Below are 15,611 nucleotides of genomic sequence, written 5' to 3' on the forward strand. Positions count from 1 at the left end.
AAAATACACATGTTAAAAATGACATTCTCTGAAAACCTTAAATATCATATGCAGTGTTGTTTCTTAAACAAGATAAATCAAATTGATCTTGTTTTAAGGATTTTATATATTATTACAGGAAAACAATACAAACATTATGATCAAGAATATGATTTTTGCCATAATATCAAAGGTCTTAGAAAAAAATTAATTATTATCCAACGTGAATTTTCTTATAATAAAATATGATCATGTCTGGTAACATGTGCATGTAAAATGGCTAGAAATAGTATTTTAGTTTAGCATAAAGCTGACAATTTACACAAGGTTTATTTCTATTTCTTGTGCCCCAAACTTACTTCAAACGTACTTCTCTGTCTGCTCGTATGAATGTAACACATCATAAGAAAGTGTTTCACCACTGTTCAAATGCACTTTGGATCATTTATATGTATAAATGTTTTCCATCTGAAAGGACTAAATATTGTATGACACAAATGACAATAAAATGCAAAGTAATCTCTTCAGTAATACTTTTTGAATGTAACTGTATTCTAATTACCAATGATTTCAATTGTAACTGTAGTGGAATACAATTACATATATTTTGTATTTTAAATACATAATCCCATTACATGTATTCAGTTACTCCCCCGACCTGCTTATTTTTTCAAGCTTTAAAGTGAGGCAATTGACCGCGATATTCATTTAAAAAAAAAAAATTGTGTTCCACATAAGAAAGAAAGTCATAGGGATAAGAAACGACATGAGGGTGAGTTAATATTTGAGTGAACTATCCCTTTAACATCTTACACATGTTGTTAACTAGAAATATGGGAAGACATCAAAATAGCCTCTTGCGCCACACTATCACTCAGCATGTTTTGATCATGTCAAACACTTCCATCTATTTCTGCTTGAAAGGTTAAATGCTGCATTTGCCTGCAGAAGCTGTGCTTTTCCATTTCTCGTGCCATGCGTCATTCAGTGAATGTCCTCTGAGCATAACTGTCATCTCCAGCTACACACAGACTCCCATCCTTCTCTCTCTCTCTCTCTCTTTCCCCAAGCCATGGGCCTATCACTCTGAATCAAGCAAAGTTGTCTGAAGGCATGGAGGCCATAAGATCAATACTATACACATGCAAGCTTGAGCGACATCAACACAGCCCTTTGGCAGCACAGAGAGGGAGGGACAGAGCACAGACTATGCTGGATAATGTGACCGCATCACCAGAGCTGGAGCTCAGTGAAAAAATTGTACGTGCAAAGCAGCAGTGCGGTATGGGATGATGAGCTAAGGTCTAAGCAAGCCAGTGTAATCAATCAAGATGAGCTGCAGTATAAATTTACACAGACAGGAGAATTTAGCTTTTTTCACTGCTGGAATATATGCTTTAAAAGTCGAGTTGAGTAAGTCATTAGTATGCCACATAATGATTGGATTTATATTCACTACTTTCAAAACATTTTATTTGAGGCTTTTTGCCACTTTTATAAAGTCCAAAGAAAAAGATGAGGGAAGGGAGAGGTAATGGGATCGGGAAATAAGTCATGGAGTACATTCCATTTAGAAGTGACCTATTACCTTAGAAGAATTTACCAACAAATGTGAGAGCTTGGGAGGGTTAAAAGGTGAAGGGCCCAAAAATTATGGTCATTTGGAACTCACATATTTCGTAAGTCACTTTTATTGAAAATACTTTTTGGAACAACCTTACAGCATGGCTAGCATGAGTTTTCCCTCTTCATAATGCCCACTGAAGGCTTGATGTATGTGTTTGGAATGCAGGGATGGTTTTGAGGTTCTTTGTGCTCTTGGCATTGTGTTTTTTTATTTTGAAGCTCTGGTTGCGTGTTTTGGTCTGGTCCTTAGTCGAGTTCACAATGGCATACTACAATACTTCTATTACTATTTCTGCCATATATAGATGTGGCAGAAGTAGTAAGTGTAGTATAGTTAGTTTGCCATTACAGACTTCCCTGTCTTGATTATTTCCAGGTCTAGTTAATCATTAGTTCTTGAGTATTTTTGCTACATTCCAGACAACCCAGAACTAACATTTTCACCTATTTTGCTTGTGAAATAGCTACTAGATAGCCAGCTAGCTGGCAATTGGAAGACATTGCACATTTACATGTGTACATGACCATGACGTGTGAGTGATTGGAACACATTGAGGTCAGAAGTGGGAAATTTCAACCTCTAGCTTCATCTGGAACACAGCATTATACCCTTTTAGTTGTCTCAAATTATGTACTATCCACTTTGCACTTACACTACACGCAAGTCTATCAAGTGGATGACTTTTCAAAGGTTAGAATATTCTCAAATGGAACAATAAAATATTTTATCTGTACTGAAGCATTCAGAATTGTTTTTTTTTTTTTTTTTACCAAAGAAATCTAGAGCTCTGACAAACTTGCAGCAAACTTCCCAATTAATATTTTCAAAAGCAAATGAGCTTGTGATTTGTCCCAAATGTTTTCCAAAAGATCGCAGCTCTACTGTGGTAGTGGTGAACCTGCAGAAAACCTTTGGCAACAATGAAGACTTTGCCATGAAGTTAACTTGCACGTGAAAATAATTAGTTAATAATAATTTGCGAGTAGCTTGCAGCAAGTTGCCAGATCTCTAGATTTTTGTAAGGGTGCGGTAAATGACGTTTCAAATGCATGATATGTGTTGTCGCTAGCGTTAGTCCATTTCCATCCCAAATTATGTAAATGTTCAACCAACATGTGGCAGCTGTTAAGCATTTAACATTTAACAAGCTGCTACCTACTCTACAGGGGTTTTGTAATTGTTTAAGGCAATTTTTTGTCAGGTCAGCATTCCACTATGTAGGGAAAGCTGCAACTGTTGAGTTCATAAAGTGTCCAACATTCCACACTTTTTTTTACAGTTGAAGAAATTAATCATCCAGGTATTCTGCTGTACTCGCAGTCTCTTTGCGTTTTTCAGTGTGAACATGCTACTTGCACTTCTTAAGATACAAAATGCTGTCGAATAATTCATAAGTATGCAAACTTAGACGCAGCTTTGGCCTTCCACAGTTCTTTGTCAGGCCTTATTTTCATGGTTGTGACTCTGGTTCTGATATTTCTGTCTCTGAAAGCTGCTCATCATACTCAGTAACAAAATATCCTGGTTTCAAAGTGATCCAGGAAGAAGAGAGTCACAGGAAGCTTTGTAAGAGCAGACTGGTCTCTCCTTTGAGGAACATTCCTCTCTTTTCTCAGTCACATACATGCTGGCTAATGCCTGGCATTTAAAATGACAAAGTTCAAACAAGGTTCATAGAACCAAGAACTACAAGAGAGACAGAAAAAAACATGAAAGCCTAAGGGAATATCCTTCCTGTATTTTCATCTTTCATTATATATCTCACACTCACAAATACACACACGCACACACACACACACGCACAGTCAATCTGAAGTGCATTACCAAAGATCTGGTGGCCAACTCTGTCTGGGGTTGAAACACGTTGAATAGCGAAAAACAAAAATGTATTATAGATTCCCAACCCCCTAAATCATCATCAGATGAAATTCATATTTCAGTTCATTCAGTGCTCTGGAAAAAATATATTAATTAAATAAGCAGGATTTTAGAGGGAGATTTATGGGCTAAACTGGTGTGAAAATGTGAAGTGAACCTGCATATAACAGATGCTGTTGAAGGAAAGGAGGCTTTGACATTGGCTAGTTACTCTCTTCACTGCGGTGAAAGTAGGAGAGTGAAAGAGAGTGAGTGAATCTCAAGTGTCCCCAGAGAACTGGAGAGACAGACAGTCTGAAAAAGTGAGACACTGCAATACTGACAGTGAGAGTGAGAGAAGCATCTGCCAGACCTCACACATACAAACACACACACACATTGCTGTCTCACATTCTTGGTATTTCCCTTTCTACCTCTCTCATTCACTCTTAATTTGTCTCTGTCTGCCTCCTGCATTTCCTATTTAGAGTACACAGAGTTAATGCAGACCTGCATACTGCAGCAGTTTAAAAATGTGGCTCTTGGCACTATTTCATTTAATAAAGTGTACACACACCACTCAGTCCATTTCAGTCATCCTACTGAGTTTAGCATGATAAATTCATGGATTTACCGGCATTATAGCATTAATCAGATTACCGTTTTTTCCGGCATTACATCATCATGACAATAAAGTTGTAATATTGGTTATAATTTTACTCAGATATGGGCTGGGTTTCCCAAAGCACTAAGTAGAATATTAGCAACACTTAAGTAGTACTTAATGGGTCTGTTGCAAAACATCATATCTGCGTTATTTTATGCACTGCAATGCTGCCATATGATTGGCTAATTAGATAATAGCATGAATAATTAGGTGTACAAGTGTTTCTAATAAAGTGCTCAGTGAGATTATTTGATCATTGGAAAGCCATTGTACACTATTTCAGAGGAGAAGAAAAAGCATTGAATAAAATCCCTTTAAAATCAAGTATCCACAGTCTGCTATGTGATAGGTCTAAATTTACATGACACATAATACATTATAACGTTATATTGGCCTTCTTTGAAAAGAATAATTATAATGGCAATAGAAATGTTCTTATTAAATAGATTTTTTTAAGAAGACATTAGTGAGATGATCTATTCATATTTAGATAGGCCTATGAGTAGTTCAATACTGATGCCTGTGATTTTAATCCTGTTCATAATTGTGGAAAATATGCTAATTGAAATTTTTTTTTTTTAAAAAAGCACAAAGCTTTAATCTCATAAATCTCATAACTTGCTCTTTCTCCAATATCTCTGCTCTTCTCTGTCAGATACACAAATACAAATACACGACCCAACCTTCAGTGTGAGCAGCAGCACTTCTCCAGCCTTCATTGTCTGCTGTGTGTATTGTTATGAGGAGTAAGATTTAGCTGTGCTGACAGCAACCCCATAAAGCAGTCTTTATGAGCAACTCTAAGAGGCTTTCACTCCCACAGAATCATCAGCTTCTCCTTCAAAAGAACAATGTTGACCAGGGAAACATATCAGCAAAATGGCACTACAGGAACAGTCCACAGAGAGCGCCATAGACAGCAGATCATACCCTGGACTGCTTTAAAATAAAGCGACTCCGCGCTGATCTTATAGACTGGCATGGAGAGACATATGCGGCGTCCAGATAAACCAATTCTGCTTATCACAGTTGCTTAGAGCTGCAGGGAACACCTAGGTCGCAGAGTTGTCAGGGGTCAGGGTCAAAGGGTAAAAGGGAATGGCCAGAGTTTAGCGAGTGAGCAGGTGCTGAGGCCAGTGTAGCTGGGCTGTGTGGCAGACTGATCTTGTAATATTCTGGTATCCTTTGACATTTTATTTTCTGTGCTCCCAAAGGCATCTTTGATGAACATCAATAATCTTTGATTTAAAGCCCATAGTAAATAAAGTAATCTGTTGCAGCCACATCAATCAATGTGTTATGGCCAGATAATGTTCTTAATATTGGGCCTAACTGGATGTCATCAATACTTTGTGGATCAATACAGCTTAACCACATTTATGCTGGGAGTCAGTGTCTTGTGCATGAGTAATATAATGACATACTACCTAGTTATGTTAGTTTATGTTGAACTGAATCCACTTAATGTTTAAACTTCTGAATGACAGTCAAACAACAAAGATCGCAGTCAGTGCGAGCAAACCAGGACAGCATCTAATAATCTTTAAGAGTGAAGTACCATGTTCTCTTGTCTGGCTGAAATCATTTGAACTTTAGAAACTGATGTAACACAAGCATAAAGACATTGTAATGAGAAAGTGCATCTGTGGCGTCTCATCTTCAGCATCAATCAGACAGACAAAGTCAATCAGACAAAGTAGCTCTTACTAAATGTCTTAAAATGATTTCACAAAGCTCTAAGTGATTATGTATTGCAGAGCCTCCATTGAAAAATTACTTTATTAAATGTTCTCCACCCTACATACAGTCATTCATCTCATAACAAAGAAAACATCAAAGGTTTTGGAGGAAAAAATGTGCTTGATATACGAGAATATTTATGTTGTGTATTTTGTTTGAATAAATATTGGACAATGTATTAAACTATAATGATAATAATAATATTTAAATACCTATTTGTAAAGAATCCAAAACTGTTTTATGAAAAATAGTCAATGCATTTGAATGACAGTGACTTCATTTATTGTTGGAATTAAAGGGGCCATGACATGACATTTTATAATAATAATGTTTCTTGAGGTTTTTTGCACAAAAAAAAACAAAAAAAAAACAGTCATATATTTGAAAAACATTAACATTTTCCACCCTCATTCTTACCCTCTGTCATAAACACTCAGTTTTGGTGTAGCTTCTCCTTTAAGACTCGACAGTACACGCCCACTATTATGATTGGCTGTCTGCTCTTGACTGACCTGCTGTCTCTCATTGCCATTTCACTGCTTACCTCTAAAGTAGGCGTTGATGGGTTCTTGTTGAGGCAGCCAGATACAAATATCTACCATAGTGTGACATCACAATGTGGAGGAAATCAAAAATGAGCCATTTTGGGAGCTTGGTTTCAACAAATGCTCTTTTTGCATTGAGGAGTACGTTTTGAGTTCTGAAACGTGCAGTATGTTTTTATAGTACAATGTCATCTTATAGGTCAAAGATCAAGGAAAACATGATTCCTCATGTCATGACCCTTTTAAGACTTTTGAAAAGCAGTTGAGGTAAATAAACCCCTTAAATTTTGAGGTGCAGGTCAGGAAAAATATAACGCTTAACTTGGAATTAAGACTTAATCGAACAGATCTGCAAAGGGTAAAAGAGTATCTTAGGCACTTATCACCAGAGTGCTCCAGTGTAAGGGCCAAAACATACTCTACACAAGTATGTAAACAAAGACGAGTCATGCAACGCAAGCTAAATTTTATAGAGCCTACACACTAGAGTTTATGCTGTGTCAGATAAAATGCAGCATATTCATAGATTTCAACAGGGTGGGTGGGTTGGAAGTACAAAGAGAGAAAACTCAAGGGTTTGCGATTGTAACGCTCTGTCAAGCGACTTAAACGTTTGCTGCAATGCACTCTAACATAGGCACTTATTGACCAATTCAATTACATGCGTATCTACTTTTATTGTGTATTTACTGACGTGTCCGTGTGGGTTACTCTATGTGGGCAAAACGAAGCGACAACTTAAAACCCGTATTTTTGAGCATAAATGTGCTATTAGGAAGAATGATGAAAAATCATCAGTTGCAAAGCACTTCAATTCTGCGGGCCATGCTGTCAATACGCTCAAATTTATGGGCTTAGAATGTGTTGATCAGGCCCCAAGAGGGGGAGACTGTGAGAACCGCTTGGTATATCTTCAACTTAAACACATGTATCCCGTGTGGGATGAATGATGATCTATCATTAAGTTGTTTCTTATAATTGGAACAATTGTATACATTTTTTTTAAATATTTTTGCAAATGTATAACAGCCTCATCTGTGTACTGTTGGTATTATTGGTCTGATCATCATCCTATATAATAGGCTGGTGTTAATATGGGTGTGGTAATGGGTGTGGTTATATAAGACCGGGTACATTGTGATTTTGTTGCACACTGAAGAAGGCACACGCCGAAACGCGTCTGTGCAAAATAAACAATATATGCATAGTGCGGCCACTTTTTCCATTTTATATGTTATCTTTTAGGCCAGCACTCTTAAAATTCATTATATACACTGAGTGAAGCCTGCACTCATCCTCACTTACTTATTGACCAATGCAATGAGAAATTCGAAAGGTGGAACTAGCTTCGCTTGTGAAATCTAAAAAACAAGGAGAACAAACTCATACATGTATTCATTACCTATCCTTTATTATGTTTTTCTCCCAGGCTACAAAGTCAGCTATTGTAGAGGGAGAGCCTGGAGAAGTGTTTCAGTGTTTAAAGGTACATTGTCAAAACATTATATCTATCTTAGCCACTGGATTGCCACTTGTTTTCAAACTGAACTGCCTCTTCCCTCTACACGCCTTCCAAATGGACCTTTCGCATTCCCATGCATCAAACGCTCCGTCTGAGCTGTCCCTAGTGTGTAGGCTCCTTCACACGTTGTTGCTGTGTTCTGTAATATGTCAGACCGCTATTCATAACACAATGCATCTACCCGTTACATTCATAAAGTTGCCGTAAGGGGTGCTATAGTGAGATTAGTGTGAACTGCCCGCTTCTATGTAAGTTTTCTACTTTCGTACTTGCGTCGGGACTTTAACTGTCTCTACAAATTGTATGCTGTCACTTTAGATAAAACAAGTGTATGCTAAATGACAAGCAACTAAATGGGGTGGTGTGGATAACAAGTAGTTAGAAAGTCTTGGACTGGTAATTGAAAGGTTTTAGGTTCTAAACAATTTAGAGGCATTTCTTAAAGTACCACTATTGTGCACTTAACAATTAAACCCAAGTCGCTTTAGGGATTGCCCTTATAGTAAAATGTACTTTAAGTCACTTTAGAAAACAATCACGTCAAATGACTTAAAGCATATGTAAGTAACTGAACAATGATGTTCTCATGAATGAAGGCATCACCAGAAAGAGAGGAAGTGCTCTTTAAATGTTTTAATGACTTGAGTGCATGACCACATTCTCTCATGAAAATTAGAGAAAGCTGAAGCGCAATTCATGGTAATAAAAGCACTGCTCTGCCCTGTTGGACATCATCCTTTGCTGAGGATGTAGCACACTCACCATTCATTGTCTCACCTGGCTCATCTCATCATTCACGAATGGAGTCTGTTAGTCCCAGACTGGCTGCACAGGGCAGAGGGCCGAGAAGAGCTGTCAGGGGCATGTGTGTGGACTGGCTGGAGAGCTGTGCCTTTTCCACACCCCTATCATAAGCCTCCAACCCTCCCCGATCGCACTGCTCAAACTCAGGCAACACCTGACTGATGAACTCTTGGTTGAGGTGTTGAACTGCTGCTTACATTTCCTCTTCATCTTCATCCCTGGCCAGCCCAGAGATACACAGTCATCATCTGAAACTGTGTTAAAGCCTAAATATAAAGCCATTCCTGAATAAATGCATGAACAACTTACATTGTTTTTATATTTTCACAATTAAAGCCGTCAATTTTACTTGTTTATGTAGTGTGATTAATTCTAAAGAAAATAGCTCCATAAATTGACACAATTAATCATGCCCCCTGGCCCATACATAGCTCCTACCATCAGAGCACATCAAGCTTTAAGTACCACTGCAATAAGTACAGGCAACTTGCAGCACAGCCACAGAATTAGTAAATATAGAATTACTTATTCTTGCATTCAAAAGCAGTAAGTTTGAGCACAATGGAATGAAACAGAAAGGGATATTGAGAAATATTTTTTTTAAAGTTGAACTATTTTACTTGGCATGGCCTCTTAAAAATACAACGTTCATAGTATGAGACAAGATTTAAAATGTAATTTTCCAATGTAAAAATCCATTCACCTTTGCCAGCTTAATATGCAGAGAAAACTATAAGTAAACCATTCATAGGTTGATTTCCCTGAAAAGTGTAAACATATTGTCTCCGTGGTGCTGTCAGAAAATTGCTGTTTGAGCATCCCGACCAGCCAGACACAGAAACATCGGTGTCTGAGGTGGGACTATCTGTATTTTCGACCAATTGTAAATGGAGAGAGTATTCTGTAAAGCTTTTTAAAAACAATGTTTATTTTGGTGACAATAGTGGTGAATAAATGACACACTTCAGCATTAAAAAAATAGGGCAAACCGAATGCAAGAACGTGTCCTTTGTGAATGGCCCATAAATCTGCCTTGGATTGCTGTGGACTGTAGGCCATTTAAAGGTCAATGATATGGAAATAAAACAAATAAAATCTTTGAATTCTCCATTTAATCGACAAATATTAATATATGCAATTAGTTCAATTAATCATAACATCATGCAATTAATTTAATTCAAAATTGTAATAGACTTACAGCCCTACTCATAATATGTGTAGTTTACATGCTGGGCAAATAAGCCAACGTGCATCTGCATAAAACCACAAAATAATCTCTGCTAAGTGAAGAACAAATATCATCAGAGAATCATGCTCAGATAAGGTGCAGAAAGCCCAGATTAACTAAACAAACACGCAGAGCACTTGATTTGATTTACCTTCTCTTGCGTATGAGGCATAAATACCTCTCAGTTTGTCCTGCTGTTCCCTACCAGCTGTGTCTCAATCGAATCCCGGTATGAGTTGATCTCACCTGCAGACGCACGTATACACACACACGCATTGAAGCCTGATGTCTCTGATTGACAGTTCAGTCTTTTGTCTGACAGAAATGAAGCATGCAACAGTGATTACAAAGGTTTTTTTTTGTTTGAGTATGCACATATAACATATGCTAATGGATTGTCAGGTTATATAGTCTCAATATATGGAGACCATTTATCAAATCCACTGCTGGCATTAAGGTCCAAACCACAAGGGCATTTGCAAATCATAATCGCTGAGAAAATCTTAAAACCCTTAATGTAATTGAGATAACGGCACCACAGAGAGCATTCAGATGTCTTGTTGAGAATCAATACAGTGAATCAATATCTTATTCCAGCAGTGCAGACTAACCTTGATACTCTTAAGTTGCTTGGCCAACTCCTGCTCCATCTGAAAGAGTGAAAATGAAATTTAAATTACAGGGATTGTTCATCCTAAAATACAATTCTATCATCATTTACTCACCCTCGTGTTGTTTCAAACCTGTATGACTTTTGTTCTTCTGTGGAACACAAAAAGAGATGTTAGGCAGAGTGACAACCTCAGATAGAATTCACTTTAATTTCATATTTTTTCCATACAATGAAAATAAATGGGGACTGAGGTAGTCATGCGTAACATCTCCTTTTGTGTTCCACAGAAGAAATAAAGGTATATGGGTTTGGAACAGAACATGAGGGTGAATAAATTATGACAGAATTTACATTTGTGGGAGAACTATTCCATCTAAAGTCTTGTATGGTTACATCTCATTTATTTATAGCTTCTTATATGGTTACACACATATTCTTGATATGAGTACCTGCTGCATCTTGAGTTGTTTTTGTCTGGCAACAAAAGATGGACAAAAGGTCCACTCACATGAACTCATTGATCATAATGTTACTGGTGGGGTCTCCTCAAACTCTGTCAGCCTGGATATAAATATATAGGAAGAGTTTGGTCAAATGTAAAAGCGTAGGCTAAGTAAAGGAATCAGAGTAAACTATCAGTCAAAAGAGTTTTGTACTACTAAACATTTATTTGGATTTTAAAAGAAATACATATCAAACATTCATGATTCTCACCCATTTTGACTAATTAATTTTCATTAGTGTTCCAGCTGTTATTGATTACTGGATAAGACTTTCTTAAATCACTTTAGACAGACAGCAATCTTTCAGAGCTAGGCATAACAAGAAAAATATATTTTCACTAAAGCAGTGGTTCTCAACTGGTTTTGCTGTTTTAATGTAAATCCATATTTTTATTCTTCCAATTAAATGCATACAGTCCATTTACACTATCAAATTCATATGAATGTGCTGTCTTTGTTTATATCAATGGTGCTTGACAGGCAATGAACTGTATAATAGGACGGAGATGTAACAGAGAAGAACCTCCACGGACCCGATTAGTGCCTTGCATGCGCAATTTCATCAAACCCACTTGCGCATATACTTAGTGCACTCTTGCACAAATTCCAACACTTTATGGCCATGCCCATTGACTTTGCGCTTATGACTTAAGCCATTGCGTTGTGCATAAGGTTTGCACTCTTAAAATAGGGCACTTATAATATTTTGGTATAAAAATATGCTATATTAGCCTAAAAACTACAATTGCTACAGTTGCAATAAAATTAAGCTCCAATAGATTCCACCTAATAGATTATTAACTATGACATTTTTGTCAAATACCACAGTAACTTTTACTATTGTAAATTGTGATTAATTAGAGTAAATCAGTGCTGCTTATAATGTCTGGGCTGTCTAGCTGTTTGAGAAGATTGACTTCCTCAATTCCTAAACTAGAAAATTCTCACATGAATTCAAATGGGTCGCATCAGTTTTGTGGTCTACACTGCAATGTTGAGGGGAGCTGGTTGATGTGCGTGTGATCCAGAGAGACAGTAGGTTAGAGCAGAGCAGATCATTGGCGAGAGTGTTTCTGAGATGTCGTTTCAGATGAGAAGCGTTTTTAATGTGTATAAAGCACCTGAACGTGAGATGAATATCATAAAAACTTGTCATTGTGGCCTGAAAATTTGCTTTTGCCACTGAAACATTTAAATGGAGAAAAAATCCTGGCATTGTTCTTTCACTGCTGTACACAGACCTGCGACCCATTTCAGGGTCATGACCCACTAGTTGAGAAACACTGCACTAAAGGAATTTCCATGACTTACCCAAGCCTAGAATTATTTTTAATTTAATGATATTTCCAGATTTTCCATGACTGAAAATGTATTAGTATTTTGCTTGTATTTGAAGTGATGTACTCTTGAACAATGGACTTTTCACAGACTGTGATGACACATTTCCACCTTATATATATATATATATATATATTGTAACACAGACTCAGGTAAGTTGGGATCCATCAGCAGTTTCTTTATTGAACTCACAGAGATAAACAGGCAATGGTCAAGCAGTGGGTAAGCAGGGCAATCGTAGACAGGCTGAGTGCGTAGTGAGACAGGCAGAACGTCAGGGCAAGTGGCAATACGAAGAGGCAGGCAAGAGTTTCAGGTAGGTAGGTAGGTAGGTAGGTAGGTAGCAGTCAATTGTAGTCAGAGGGGTAAGCAAGGTCGGTAGGCAGAGAATGAATCAGGTTTAGTAGTTAGAACGCTCAGTAGTGTAGCCGGAACAAACAAGACTTCGCAATGTGAATGCCACTGCGCGTGGCTTATGTAGAGGGAGTTGAATGAGGAACAGCTGTACCTTAATCAAGCCCCGGTATGTGGGTAAGGAGGAGATTAGAACTCAGGTGAGCGTGATCTCCGGTGGCCGATCGTGACATATATATATATATATATACATACATATACCTTAGATTCTTTAGATTTTACATTCTTTTTTTTATTTATCTATTTTATTTGTGTTATATTAATCTGGCCTTAATTCAAAAATAAAACAAAAAACTAGTCAACACTGCTCACTGCTGCAATGGCATTTCAAATACAGCTGCTGAGGGAGTAACAATAAATTTGGCATGACTGTTGTAATCCATCTCTCTATTATTTCCTCTTGGAAAGTCATAGAAACACAATAGTGGATTTTTTTATTTTGCTATTGGAGCAATCAGGAACGCAAAATAACATTTGCTACTGTCCCCAATTCACTGCAATAAAAAAATAAAAAACCTTCACCTTTTTCTTAGCGTGACCTCGCACACCTTGACGACAGATATCACCTCCTTCACTGTGCAACGGAATTCATGAATACGGGCTGCCACCAGCAGAGCTAAGGGCGTGGGAGAGACAATGAGGATAAATGTTTTGTCCCCAGACCCAGTTGTTTTCAATTGGTATGACATTTCACTACTGTGCAAGCCTACATTATATGTGCCATACAAAACTGTTGAAAGTGCATTTTCTTTAGTAATAGATTCATGTAAAAAGAATCTCCGGAGATGCTGAGATGTGCGATCTAGTAACCCATGTAGTAGTTGTATGAAAAATGCTGCGGAGTTGTATTTACAACACAAACACAATAGGCCTTTTTTCCCTTAAAATTAAGTCTATTTGTCTTAGCCTATTGGCAAATAGTTATTTTAATTCTTATTTTAACCATAAACCTCACTAAATTTGTTTTGTTTTAAGGATGTTTCAATATTTTTGCTGGAAAACAAGACAAAAATACAGAGCAAAATTTTTTCAAAACAACAAAATCAGACAAAACAACTTCATAAATTGAAGCAGTCATTCTCTTTATCTTTAATTTATTTTTTAGCTTGAATCATTTGCACCTGAAGTCTCTGAGTAAGAAGGTAAAGTCTACTTTTGTTTACCACTTGTTCTGAAACAATCAACTTTGATACTGAAAACTGGCATTTACACTAACTACTCGCCTGAACACTGTGAATGATTAATGATGAATTGGCGGATGTTAGGTAGAAAAAAGTGAGACAGAGACAGAGGGCTGAACTTGAGATGCAGCCAGGTCATCTTGCTGATGATAGAGTGCAGGGATTAGTGTGTTCTGCTTTAAAGAGGGCACCAAGATCTGTGTGGTGAAAAGGACTTGCAGTGATCTTGTTTTGTATCCTCATTATGGAACTCAGTGCTCCAGATCCCATGTCAAACTTTTAGCACATGAAGTGCTAGGCATTTACTTTATGATCTAACTGATGCAGAGAACTGGTGACTGAAATAACACTTAGACTATTTTTATTTCAATCTGACAAAGGAATCTAATCGCTAGAATCTGAATTATTAGAGCATGGGAAGTTAACAACAAACAAAAATATTACAGCATCAAAGAGTTTATCGTTTGAGTGTTAGACAATCTACCTGCACCACATAAGCTTGAGGGCCATTGTCCTGAATGCATCCAGTCTCGTTTCATCCTCTGCAACAGTCTGAGAGCAGTCATCGAAACCTCATGGGTCTTTTCACCAAACTCCAACATGTGTGCGAAACGTGGAATGTACAGACATGGATCTATATATAGATATCAACAGTTTGGAAGTTGGATGTTTATTTAACATCTGCTGATCTACACAAACCTGATTTGTCACTTAAGCTGAAAGTTTGAGTTTATCACAAATAAAGACTAACCGACTCTCTTCCAGTGTACATATTTTAATTGATGTCCTTTCGTGGGATTAAGAAACAGCATAAGTCTTCTGAGGTTCTCGTTGACTCAGAGTTGAATCTAGAACACAGTCTCCCTATGGGAACCTCTAAAAGTGGATTGGCTTGGAGTCAGTCCATGGGAGCAAATATCCCTCACTTCCACCTACTTCTAAGTCCTTGGTTAAACTCATTTTGCTGCCCCAATAAAGCCCAAACACCACTGCTGTCCTATTAAGGAAATGAGCTCATCTCAGAAAGGCGGCCAGCCATGATTCTATCTAATGCTACACTATGGGGACTGCACCTGCACTTAAAAGACATTCTGTATTACTTCCCCAAGAATGTCACTGTCACTGGCCTTTTTATACATGTTGGTAATTTTATGTTAAATTATCATATTAATGTACTAGGGCACAGTGGTTGACAGAGCAAATATTGTGTGCCATCTGTAATATAGTGGAAATAGTTTAAATAATTTGAAGAAAAAATTAATTTTCTCATGTGATAATCTGGCCCCCACAGTGAGTCTGGTTTCTCCCAAGGTTATTTTTCTCCATTAACCAACATCTTATGGAGTTTTGTGTTCCTTGTCAGTCGCATTCGGTTTGCTCTCTGGGGTTCTAAATATAATTATTTTTTAACTATTTAAATAGAATGTATAGATATTAAAGCTTCATTTTCTGTTAAAGCATGATTTTCTGTAAAGCTGCTTTGAAACCAATGCGTGTTGTGAAAAGCGCTATACAAATAAAAATGTCTTGACTTGACATGTAACATTCTTTGCAGTCATCCATTCACACTGCAATATAAATTGATTTTCAGAC

The 15,611-nt window shown here is 37.3% G+C and overlaps 1 pseudogene; it reads right to left on the bottom strand.

Annotated features, from left to right (window-relative positions):
* LOC127621696 (transcription factor IIIB 90 kDa subunit-like) overlaps positions 1-15,611 on the bottom strand; it is a 99,313-nt pseudogene that overhangs the window by 46,016 nt on the left and 37,686 nt on the right.

The sequence above is a fragment of the Xyrauchen texanus genome, chromosome 28, assembly GCF_025860055.1.
Source record: "Xyrauchen texanus isolate HMW12.3.18 chromosome 28, RBS_HiC_50CHRs, whole genome shotgun sequence".
Taxonomy (NCBI): Eukaryota; Metazoa; Chordata; class Actinopteri; order Cypriniformes; family Catostomidae; genus Xyrauchen; species Xyrauchen texanus.